The sequence below is a fragment of the Lactuca virosa genome, chromosome 9, assembly GCF_052849685.1.
Source record: "Lactuca virosa cultivar CGN04683 chromosome 9, Lactuca_virosa_CGN04683_v6, whole genome shotgun sequence".
Taxonomy (NCBI): domain Eukaryota; kingdom Viridiplantae; phylum Streptophyta; class Magnoliopsida; order Asterales; family Asteraceae; genus Lactuca; species Lactuca virosa.
The window spans coordinates 274897471-274910457 of record NC_136434.1 but is presented as its reverse complement, the minus strand read 5'-3'; positions in this window follow the sequence as shown (position 1 = coordinate 274910457).

Here is a 12987-nt window from a genome sequence, read left to right as displayed (position 1 = left end):
CAATAAAGATCGATTCTGTAACTCGAAGCTTACGATTGAAATTCCATCATGAGATAAGGAGAGGGTGCAAGATTAGGCACCGCCAACAGTCAAGAGGTCCAAGAGTTAGATACTTATTTGAAAGGACATAAGAGTTACGGTTATTACCTAGGATGAAAAGATAACATACGGAGTCATTATACAAGCCCTGTTTTGTTGATGATTCTGGGACGTAATCATCCTAAGGGGGAGATAATTGTAACACCCACAGATTCGGGCTAGTTAATTTAGAGATAATAAACGTTAAAAATGATTTTTTGATAGAAGATTATTTAGAATAAATAATCTTAACCAAAGTTATAGTATATGTCACAAGGATTCCGTACATATCAAGAACGTTGAAATCCGACATATAACAAAGAAGTTATGACCCATCGAAAGTTTGCGATTAAACTAACATGACTCCACGTATTGTAAAAAGTAAATTTTTGATGAAATACTTTTTAGCCTTAGCAATCTAAACAAAAGTCGTAGTAGACATTAAATCGAGAACGTTTATAGAGAGAACATCCAAATCTGACTTCGTTAGAGGAAATTATGATTTTTAAGATATAGCATAGCAATACACAGTCCGGAAATTGAATTTTCGACCTATTGGTTTTTAGCCGACACAATCGAAATGAGAATTGAAGATCTCGTTAATAGGAGCTCAACGATATAAAGACAGTCGAAAACGGACGTGTAACGCCTGGTTCCTGGTACATATTTAATTTATTAATCATTCAATTTATAAGTGCACCTCGACGAGTTGGAAACCCCAAACTCATCTAGTAGAGATCATATAGGCCGCGTAATTTAAGTAAGATATTCGACGAGTTGAGAGGCCTCAACTCGACGAGTAGGCTGGCAGAGGTGAAACCCTAATTTCTGGGGTTTGCACCCTATTTAAACACTGTAAACCTTTTCTCTTGGCCTCATTTCAAGCCTCCACTGCCCAAACCCTAGATCTCGAAACCCTAATTCCATTGTGAGTATTTGTGAGCTATTTCAAGTGTTTAGTGTGTGTTTAGAAGCCATTGGAAGAAGGAGAAGCTTGAGGATACAAGAAGGAGTCCATAGATCCAGAACCCTTGTTTCATCCACGTCATTTTGCTGGTATAAAGCTTGAACCTTGATTTGTAGTTGGTTAGATCTCCTTTTTGGGGTTAATTTGCTTGTTTTGGTTTAAATGATATGATTCTTGGGACTTGGAAGTCCCAAATGGATTTACACTACAAATCTAAGGTTTTGGGGGGTTCTCATGGCATAAAGGTGCCAACTTTATGGCCATGGAAGTCCCATGCAACCTCTAAGCTTCTATTTTGGCCTTTCTAGCTCCAAATAACCATGAATGTGGACAAAGCTTGAAGCTTTACATGATATTCTTGTCCCTAGAGTCCAGATCTATGACCCCATGGTCTATTTTGTAGTTTTTGTGATGTTTGCATTAAGACTTTGGCCTTTTGGGTTAGGGTTTGAGCTTAATCCATTTAGGAAAGGTGTTAATGGGTAAAGTTGGAAACTTTACCCTTCTAGAAGCATTTCCAATCAAGCTTCGGAGTATAGAGTGTAGATCTAAAGAATAAGGGCTTAATGCATTAAGAAAGGCTAAAAGACTAAAGAACTCGACGAGTTGGGTCGAGGAATCCCGATTCTCTTAAAGGGAAGAACTCGGCGAGTTGAAGGAAAACTCGACGAGTTGGATCGCAATTTCACAGTTTTGTGATTTTGGGAACTCGACGAGTTGAAGGGTAAACTCGACGAGTTGAGTCAACTTGGAGAGTTGACTTTGACTTTGACTTAGACTTCACTTTGACCATGGTTGACCCTAAGAGTTATGAGTATAAAATGGCAGCTAAGGGATTGTTTTGATTCAGGGAGTGAGTATAGCTCATTCCAGGACAGAGACGTTTCAGCTATCATCCGACATTTGAGGTGAGTTTTCTCTTATAGGAATGGGTCTAAGGCACCAAGGCCGGCCCGTATGTATGATTATATGTTTCCGAATTTTATCTGATGTCGGGCGGTGCCCGATGAATGTTTATATGCTTTTCAGTCTACGGTCTGATGTCGGGTGACTCCCAAGGAATGTTTGTATGTTTGATGTCTTCGTGACTCTAGCATGTGTCTGTGTATGTATGTTTCTGGATTACTGTCCGATGTTGGGCAATGCCCGAGGAATGTTTGTATGCTTTCGGATTCCGGTCTGATGTCGGGCGGGGCCCGAGGAATGTTTATATGTTTATGTTATGTGATTATTTTATGTGTATTTGTTGATATGTTTGTATGTATACCGAGCTTTTCTCGATGCCGGGCGGGGCCCGATGTCGGACACTGTCTGATGCTGGGCAGGGCCCATGATATGTTTATATGTGATTATGTGCTTATGTGTATGGTATGTGGTAGTTTGGGGAGACTCGCTAAGCTTCGTGCTTACAGTTTCAGTTTTTGGTTTCAGGTACTTCCGGTAGCAAAGGGAAGAGCTCGAGATGACTACATTCCACACACCATCATATTTAGCCTGGGATGTTTTACTCTGATATATTGACATGTGTTTTTGGATATGATGTTTTGAGATACTATGACTTGTATTTTGATGAGATGATTTTGATAACTATGGTTTATTTAATAATTAAAAATGAATTTTTTGGACTGTATTTTATGGGTGTTTCAAGTTGGTATTAGAGCCTTGGTTTGAGGGATTCGGGCGCACTCTCGGGTATGTCTGAACTCAAACTGAGGACTTGAAACGAAAATTTTCAAAAGAAAATCATTTTAATAAAAGGGATTTCAAAAAGAGAAAAGGGTGTGGTGCATGCAATCAGCCAAGCACAAGTAAGTTCTCCCAAATTACCCATACAAGTTTGTTATGATATGAAATGATTATGATAACTGCATGCTAGATTAGCGTTTAGGATCTAGGAAGGATGCCTTGTATGCTTGCTATATGTTTATGAGAATTGCATGCTAGATTAGGGCTAAGGATCTAGGAAGGATGCCTTATATACCTACTGTATGAGCTTATTGAACTGCATGCTAGTACTGATTAGTCAGTGATATGATGGCCTGATTGGGATATGCTCGGTTTTGATTACTCGATGCTTGAATGTTGCTTGCTTCGTGCTTTTAGGAGTTCTAGTTATCTTTAATTAACTAGTAAACGAATACGTTAAGTTACATATTACGAGAACTAAATGATTTAAGAAGGTTAGGTCTAGTTCTATTTCGCAGCTCTTGTCTGAGTCCAACGGTTGTAGGGTAGGACCTCTCATTTGAAGAATTATCTAGTCTTAGTGATAGGTAATGGTATTCGCGAGCTAGTTAGGGAGAGATAGTAGGGACTTCTTATGCAGCTGATGGCAGAGAGTGGGTCGGAGATTACCCTAGGGCAAGCCTAGCATGAAATTAGCATGAAGAGCAGTAGTAGTCGAAGGGACTTGGTGGAGTCAAGGCAACTCTTGAGGAAAGTACGGATAGATGTGGAAGGTAGTATGGGCACATACTACTGAAAGCAGAGGATTCGTACTCGAGTCAATGAGGGCTGAGATGAATCCAGGGAACTTGTAGTGTGTGTCATCCCTCGAGTTATGATGAGTATTCTAATGTTTGTTATGGTGTATTTTTTGTATTATGACGCTACGCACTAGACCAGTTGGCAGCTCCGGTGCTAGTGAGGGATTAGGCTCAGGCTCGAAACTCGGGCAACTCGATGATCAAATGAGGGAGTTCATTTCATCTGATCATCACGCGTAATATTTTGGATCAGACTCTTGTGATCTTCGGTACGGTCAAGGAGGGCATCTTGGAGATTCTTGACGAGAGGTTGGCTGCATTCCGCACCGAGATGGCAACCATGATAGGGGTGTGCATGATGACATTCAGGGAGTTCAGAGCTTGTAGAGCTCCAGACTTTCATGGGGCTTGGGACCCCATTGCTAGCAGCAGGTGGTTGGCTGATGTCGCCAACGCCTTCCGTACTAGCCGATGTCCCGAGGGGGACAAGGTCCAACTTGTGTCCTGTCTCCTGAAGGATAGAGCACGTGACTGGTGGGAGGAGGGAGGACATGCTATTGGAGATGATTATGCTCTTGATGCGATGACCTAGAGTGATTTCTCGGCCAGGTTCAGGGCCGAGTTTGCACCTGTGATCGAGGTGTAACAGTTTGCGAGGGAGTTCCAGGATCTCCAGCAGACTACTGAGACGGTGACTGAGATCACCGCCATGTTCAGGGAGAGGGCCCTTCTCGTTCCGCAGTACGTGGCGGACGAGGAGATGAAAAAGGCCCGATATCATGAGATGCTATGGAGTGATATCCGCCAGTTTGTGAGCTGATCCAGCTGCAAGACGCTGGAAGATATGATTGTGAGGGATCGATAGAGGGAGCTGGATTTAGAGATGGAGAGGATGAGGAAACCAGAGGGGGTTTAGACAGGGAGTTCAGGCAAGAAGCCCAAGGTATCAGATCCCGGATCGAGGAGCCAGCAGGGCCGCAGCCGCTGTGGAAAGTGCGACAAGATGCACGACGGGGCGTGCATGGTGGGTAGTTTGGGATGCTTTATGTGCGGCCGAACTGGTCAAGTCAGCGGGGATGGTACTGCTACCACCATCACCAGGACAGTATCTAATTTGATTTGCTTTCAGTGCAATCAGTGGGGCCACAAGAGATCCCAGTGTCTGAGTTTAGCAGCAGCAGGATAGGTGGCGACACCCACTCCTTCTACATTGAGGATTACCGATGGCCGTCAGGGCTGGGCGGAGGCGCTAGTGGCGAAGAGCAGAGCCTTCCAGCTGACAGCAGAGGAGGCACGTGCAGCTCTCGATGTTGTGACGGGTATGTATCTTCTCGTTATCTCTTTATTTATGTTGATTATTGGTTATGTATATGTGTTTTGTTATAGGATAGTTCTTAGTGAACGACATATCTGCTCTGGTATTGTTCGATTCAGGGGCTACCAATCTTTTGTATCACTCGCACTCAGCAAGCGATTTATGGGAGCTCCAGGAGAGCTGGACTGTCCACTTGATGTAGAGATAGCGGATGATAGGACCGTTCGGGTTGCGAGGGTTCATCGGGGATGTACACTGTAGTTGTTTGACGAGCAGTTTTCCGTGGATTTAGTCCCCATTCCCCTGCGAGGGAATAAGGTTATCGTGGGTATGGACTGGTAAAGCCCCAATCGGGAAGTGATCGACTGCGAGCAGCAGCTAGTTAGAGTTCGGACCCCAAGTGGGGGAGGGTTGGTGATTCAGGGCGAGATGCCTCATCATGGGCCAACTTTGTGTTCAACAGCGAGAGCTAGGCGTTACCTTCAGCAGGGTTGCACTGGTTATTTCGCATATGTTATGGATACCCGGGATAAGGGTAAGGCGACAGTGCATGATGTACCGATCGTACAGGAGTACCCGGATGTGTTCCCAAAGGATTTGCCTGGGCTACCTCCGGAGAGGCAGGTAGAGTTCAGGATTGACCTAGTTCCTGGTGCGACTCTGATAGCCAAGGCACCATATCGGTTGGCTCCTCCCGATATGCAGGAGTTGTCTACACAGCTGCATGAGCTGATAGACAAGGGATTTATCAGGTCGAGCAGTTCGCCATGGGGAGCCCCGATTCTATTTGCGAAGAAGAAGGACGGGTGACATCGGATATGCATAGATTACCAGGAGTTGAATAAATTAATGGTGAAGAACCGTTATCCCCTCCCGAGAATCGACGCTTTATTCGATCAGCTTCAGGGTGCATCTTGGTTCTCCAAGATTGATCTGTGATCGGGTTATCACCAGATGCGATTCAGGGACGACAATGTGCAGAAGACAGCCTTTCGGACTAGCTATGGTCACTATGAGTTCATGGTGATGCCATTTGGGCTCACGAATGCTCCTGCTGCGTTCATGGATCTCATGAACCGCGTGTACAGACCGATGTTGGACCATTCTATGATAGTCTTCATCGATGATATCTTGGTTTACTCCAAGACTCAGGAGCAACACGAGGAGTACCTGAGGGAGGTGCTGGAGACACGGAGGAGGGAGAGACTTTTCGTAAAGTTCTCCAAGTGCGAGTTCTGGTTGCGAGAGGTGCAGTTTCTGGGGCACCTTGTCAACCAGAACGGTATTCTGCTTAATCTGGTCAAGGTAGAGGTCGTGATGCAGTGGGACGTTCTAAGGTCTCCATCTGAGATTTGGAGTTTTCTTGGTCTGGCGGGCTAGTATCGGAGACTCATCCAGGATTTCTCTAAGATTGTTATTCCATTGACCCGACTGACCAAGAAGTCGGTGACATTCCGCTGGGGGTCTGAGCACCAGGCAGCTCTCGAGACTCTCAGACTGCGTTTATGCGAGGCACCGGTTCTGACTTTGCCGGAGGGCATCGACGAATTCATGGTTTACTTTGACGCTTCGATCATGGGTATAGGTGCAGTGTTGATGCAGCGAGGTCACGTGATTACATATGCGTCGAGACAGCTGAAGCCTCATGAGGCGAACTATCCGACGCATGATCTGGAGCTGGGAGTTGTGGTTTTCGTCCTCAAGATTTGTAGAAACTACCTCTATGGGGTTCGTTGTACCATTTACACTGACCAAAAGAGCCTGAGGTATCTGATTTACCAGCCGAAGGATTACGACTGTGAGATCCTTTATCACCCGGGGAAGGCCAATGTGGTGGCCGATGCTCTCAGCCGTAAGGTAGTAGCGGCTCCGATTCAGGATATATGCTTGAGGATGACCGTGATCACTCCATTGTTGGAGCAGATCCGAAAGGCACAGGTAGAGGTTATGAAGGAAGAGGACCGGAAGAGTGAGCGCATAGTGGGTCAGGTCGCTTCCTTTGATTACGATAGCCGTGGGTTATTGACCCTGCATCGGAGGGTCTGGGTTCCTTACTGGGGCAATGTAAGCCAAGTTCTGATGGATGAGGCTCACAAGTTGAGATTCTGCATCCATCCCGGGGCAACGAAGATGTATCGGGATCTTCTCCCTGATTATTGGTGGCCCTACATGAAGCGGGATGTGGCCTGGTTTATGGAGCGGTGATTGACTTGCACGAAAGTCAAGGTCGAGCACCAGCGACCTCATAGAAAGTTGCAGCCATTAGAGATTCCCGTGTGGAAATAGGAGGACATCACTATGTATTTCATCACAAAGGTTCCCAGGACCGCACGTGGAGTAGATTCTATTTGGGTCATAGTGGATCGGTTAACCAGTAGTGCTCATTTTATCCCGATCCAAGAGAGTATATTGGCTGAGAAGCTAGCCGAGATTTACGTTCGAGAGGTAGTGGCACGTCATGGTGTGGCAGTTTCGGTTGTGTCAGATCGAGATGTTCGCTTCACTTCCAAATTTTGGAAGCGGTTTCATGACGAGATAGGTACTCGTCTCCACTTCAGTACAAATTTTCACCCTCAGACGGATGGGCAGAGTGAGGGGACGATTCAAACTCTGTAGGATATGCTATGCATGTGTGTACTAGATTTCGGTCGGAGTTGAGATACCTATCTTCATTTAGCGGAATTTTCGTATAACAACAGTTACCACACTATCATAGATCGACCTCCCTTCGAGATGCTCTACGGTAGGAAATGTAGGACCCCAATATGTTGGGGTGAAGTCGGTCAGAGAGTCATGTGTAGTATCGAGGTGGTACTCAAGACTACGAAGATGATCTAGCAGGTCTGGAGCAGGCTCCAGACTGCTCAGAGTCGGCAGAAAAGCTATGTCGATAAGCGTCGGTCAGACTTGGAGTTTCAGGTGGGCGACATGGTTCTCCTGAAGGTGTCACCTTGGAAAGGTGTCATTCGGTTCAGGAAGCGGGGCAAGCTGGGCCCAAGATACATTGGTCCATTCAGGGTTGTGGCTCGGGTGGGCAGGGTTGAATATTGACTAGATCTGTCAGCCAAGCTTAGTCAAATCCACAGTACTTTTCATGTCTCCCAGCTGTGGAAGTGCTTAGTGGATGATTCCATAGTTGTGCCTTTTGGAGGATATTCAGGTGGACGACCGCCTGAATTACATCGAGAGACCAGTAGCCATCCTCAACAAGAAGACGAAAACCTTGAGGAACAAGGTTGTACAGTTGGTGAAGGTGAAGTGGATGCACCTCAAGGGGTCAGAGTGGACTTGGGAACCAGAGGTGGGGATGAGAGAGCATTATCCAGGATTATTCGAGACAGAAGACTTCGAGGACGAAATCTGAGGCAAGTGGGGGAGAGTTGTAACGTCTGGTTCTTGGTACGTATTTAATTTATTAATCATTCAATTTATAAGAACAACTCGACGAGTTGGAAGCACCAAACTCGTCGAGTAGAGATCATATGGGCCGCATAATTTAAGTAACCTACTCGACGAGTTGAGAGGATGAGAGGCCTCAACTCGACGATTAGGCCTCAACTCGATGAGTAGGCTAGCAGAGGTGAAACCCTAATTTCCGGGGTTTGCATCCTATTTAAACACCTTAAACCTTTTTTCTTGGCCTCATTTCCAGCCTCCACTGCCCAAACCCAAGATCTCGAAACCCTAATGTGATTGTGAGTATTTGTGAGCTATTTCAAGTGTTTTAGTGTGTGTTTTGAAGCCATTGGAAGAAGGAGAAGCTTGAGGATACAAGAAGGAGTCCATAGATCCAGAACCCTTGTTTCATCCACGTCATTTTGCTGGTATAAAGCTTGAACCTTGTTTTATAGTTGGTTAGATCTCCTTTTTGGGGTTATTTTGCTTGTTTTGGTTCAAATGATATGATTATTGGGGCTTGGACATCCCAAATGGATCTTCACTACATATCTAAGGTTTTGAGGGGTTCTAATGGCATAAAGTTGCCAACTTTATGGCCATGGAAGTCCCATGCAACCTCTAAGCTTCTATTTTAGCCTTTCTAGCTCCAAATGGCCATGCATGTGGATAAAGATTGAAGCTTTACGTGATATTCTTGTCCCTAGAGTCCAGTTCTATGACTCCATGGTCTATTTTGTAGTTTTGGTGATGTTTGGATTAAGACTTTGGCCTTTTGGGGTTAGGGTTTGAGCTTAATCCGTTTAGGAAAGGTGTGAATGGGTAAAGTTGGAAACTTTACCCTTCTAGAAGCATTTCCAGTCAAGCTTCGGAGTATAGAGTGTAGATCTAAAGAATAAGGGCTTAATGCATTAATAAAGGCTAACAGACTAAAGAACTCGACGAGTTCATAGAGGAAACTTTACCCTTCTAGAAGCATTCTGATGGGTAGAGCTGATTCTGATGGGTTCTAAGCACTATAACACTCCTATGGTGCACATACAACCTTAGATGTTTTGGATCTAAGTTTTCTCTTCATATACATGCAATATTGTTTTTTCCAAAGCATGGAGCCTAACTAGCATACAAATGTGATATAAAAATCAAATAAACTAGTTAGAAAATTACCTCTTGTTGTTGCTTGTTGAATTTGGCCTTTAAAGAGCTTAGCATCTCAAGTGTGATGCCTCTAATAAGTCACAAACACCACCAACAATTGGAAGACTTGAGAGAGAGGTTCTAATGCACTAAAATCAGCTCTATGAACTCTAAGAACACAAGGTTAACCGATTTTAGGTCATGGGGTCATATATATAGTGTAGGAATCCAAGAGTCATGGGTAACCCTAATCCATACACTTTGGGTTATGATCCATATCTCATGTGGGCTAACTATTCATGGAAACTTACGTAAACTTAGCCCATCATGGATCAATAGCCCAAACCATATATATATATATATATATATATATATATATATATATATATATATATATATATATCATTGATTTACATAATCAGTCCTCGTTAATTTAATTAGTCTCTTTTGATCACTAAATTAATTCCAAATTAATTCTTGATCAATACTAATTAAATAACATGATTTCATATTAATATATTATACTTGTAATATATTAATAAATCATAAATAACCTCTTTCTCAAATTTCCATCCTATCAGATTGTTCTGGTGAAGGCAACCCAAAAGACTATGCTACTCTCTGGTCAAGTACATACCAATTATAGTTATGGGCTTAGACACCTAATCCAACAGTCTCCCATTTGAATAAGTCTAATAACTATAACTACAAATACGATAGCAATCGTAGCTCTTAAAAGCCGTTGTCTAACTCTGACGCGTCCTTTAGGTAAGGGATCATATAATCCTCTGTTCTTCAAGATATCAGCCGGACAAATACATGGAACAATGTCATACTTATTGTCCAGCAGTTTGTTTCCCGATTTCCGATTTGTTTGACATAGAACTTAATTGAACACATCAATTGAGTCCTGACCGGGCCCGGCACATAAGTCAAAACAAAATCATGGAGGGGCCCAAGATATCCCTTTTAATCCTCCAAGAATTAAAAGGAACAGATAAACTTCGACATTATATGCTTGTACTAACTATTCGTTAAATCATACACAACAGTGCGTTTTATAACACCAAGTTACTGATGCGTTTTCACACTATCAATGTACAACCAACTTATAGTCAACAACTCATATATCTCGGTTTGAAGACTTATATGATATTATCGTCTCACAATCACTCACGATAAATTCCATGAAGTGATTCATGTGAGCGTGGGTTTAATCCAATACTCAGACCTTATGAGCACTCATGAATGTTGTAGTAATCTTTTCCTATGTCTAAACACTTCAGACAATCTACAAGCCAAATTCATGACAATCTTGCCTCAATACCTACTTCCAAAGTATGATCGACTGTGGATAGTTTGAATAATTTAATTATTTTGGAAGTCAAAACATTCAAATTGAAACAATAGTAAACAATTGACACAAGATAGTAACTTTACATATAAATAAACACCTTTTATTTAATCAACAAATGTCAATTACATTTTATCTATTACAAGTTTCTAAACAGCTATCTAATCATTGAAACTAATATCGTCCTTCACCCCAATGCTCCTCGCATGCTGCAAGTGCTTAACCCTACTCAGTCCCTTCGTAAGGGGATCTGTTGGGTTCTCCGCTGACGATACCCTCTCCTTTTTCCACACAATGTCTTATGAAGTGATATTTTCTGTCGATGTGCCTGGATCTGCCATGATCTCTTGGTTCCTTGGTTAAGGCGACCGCATCCTCATTGTCACAGAAAATCTCCATAGGCTCCTTTACAGTTGGTATAACTCCAAGGTCTCCGATGAAGTTCTTCAGCCATATCACCTCCTTCGACGCTTCGCTTGCTGCTATGTACTCTGATTCGCACGTTGAAATCAGCTATAGTCTCCTGTTTGGAACTTTTCCAAGTTATTGCTCCTCCATTCAGGGTAAAAACCCAGCCTGACTGAGAGCGGAAATTATCTCTGTCGGTCTGAAAGTTGGCGTCACTATACCCTGTCACTCTCAAGTCATCACTCCCACCGAAGGTAAGGACCCAGTCCTTAGTCCTCTGCATGTACTTGAGAATGTTCTTAACCACAGTCCAGTGTGCTTTACCAGGATTCCCTTGATATCTACTGACCATGCTCGAGGCAAAGGCCACATCAGCGCGAGTACAAGTCATAGCATACATGATCGAGCCAACCGCGGAAGCATATGGCACTCGACTCATCTCTACTATCTCAGCCTCTGTACTCAGACTCTGAGTCTTACTCAGTTTGGTATTGCTTTGGATGGGTAAGTCACCTTTCTTGGAATTCTCCATGTTGAACCTTTTCAACATCTTGTCCAAGTAGGTACTTTGACTAAGTCCAATTACTCTTTTACCCCTGTTTCTCAATATCCTTATCCCAGGATGTAAGCAGCTTCTCCAAGGTCCTTCATAGCGAAACACTTCCCAAGCCAGTACTTAACCTCCTGCAAGGTTGGGATGTCGTTTCCTATGCGAAGTATGTCATCCACATACAACACCAGAAAGCTAACTATACTCCCAATAGCTTTGACATATACACAGGACTCATCCTCGCTTCTCAAAAATCCAAACTCTTTGACTTTCTCATCGAAACAAATATTCCATCTGCGAGATGCTTGTTTCAATCCATAAATGGATTTCTCAAGCTTACACACTCTATTAGGGTACTTTGCATTGACAAAACCGTCTGGCTGACTCATGTAAACATCTTCAGCCAACTTTCCATTAAGGAAAGCAGTTTTGACATCCATTTTCCATATTTCATAGTCATGACATGCAGCTATGGCTAGCATAACCCTTATAGATTTAATCTTCGCTACTGGTGAGAAGGTCTCATCATATTTAACTCCATGAGTTTGAGTAAAGCCCTTCACAACTAGTCGCGCCTTATATGTGTGTAATTTCCCATCCATCTCGGTCTTCTTCTTGAAGATCCACTTGCACCCGACTGTATGACCCGGTACATTGTCAACCAAGTTCCAAACTTGATTGTCATATATGGACTGAATCTCGCTGTCTATAGCCTCTTTCCACTTGCCAGACTCGGGGCCTGCCATGGCTTCCTTGTAGTTATTAGGTTCATCTAAATTTACCAGTGTGCTATCATTGATAAATGTATCACCCTCAGATGTTATATGGAAACCATATAACACATGTGGAACACTAACTCTACTGGAACGCCTCAGAGGTACGGATTCGTCAATCGGTTCAACAGGAGTTTCCTCCTCAGGTTGATCGCTAGTGTTTGAGGTTCCTTCATCACTTAACTCTTGAAGCTCTTCAAGGTCAATTTTCCTCCCACTGTCCTCTTGGCATATGAGTTCTCTCTCGTGAAAGACTCCTACCCTCGTAACGAAGACAATATTGTTACTCGGTCTATAGAAGAGATATCCAAAGGACTTCTGTGGGTAGCCGATGAAAATAAAACTCTCACTACGAGGTTCGAGCTTGTTGTGAGTCTCGCGTCTCACGAAAGCCTGACAACCCCAAACCTTGATGTGTGCTAATGAGGGAACCTTCCCTGTCCACATCTTGTGAGGTGTTTTGGCAACCTTTTTAGTTGGGACTAGATTAAGGATATGGTCGGCAGTCTCTAAGGCATACCCC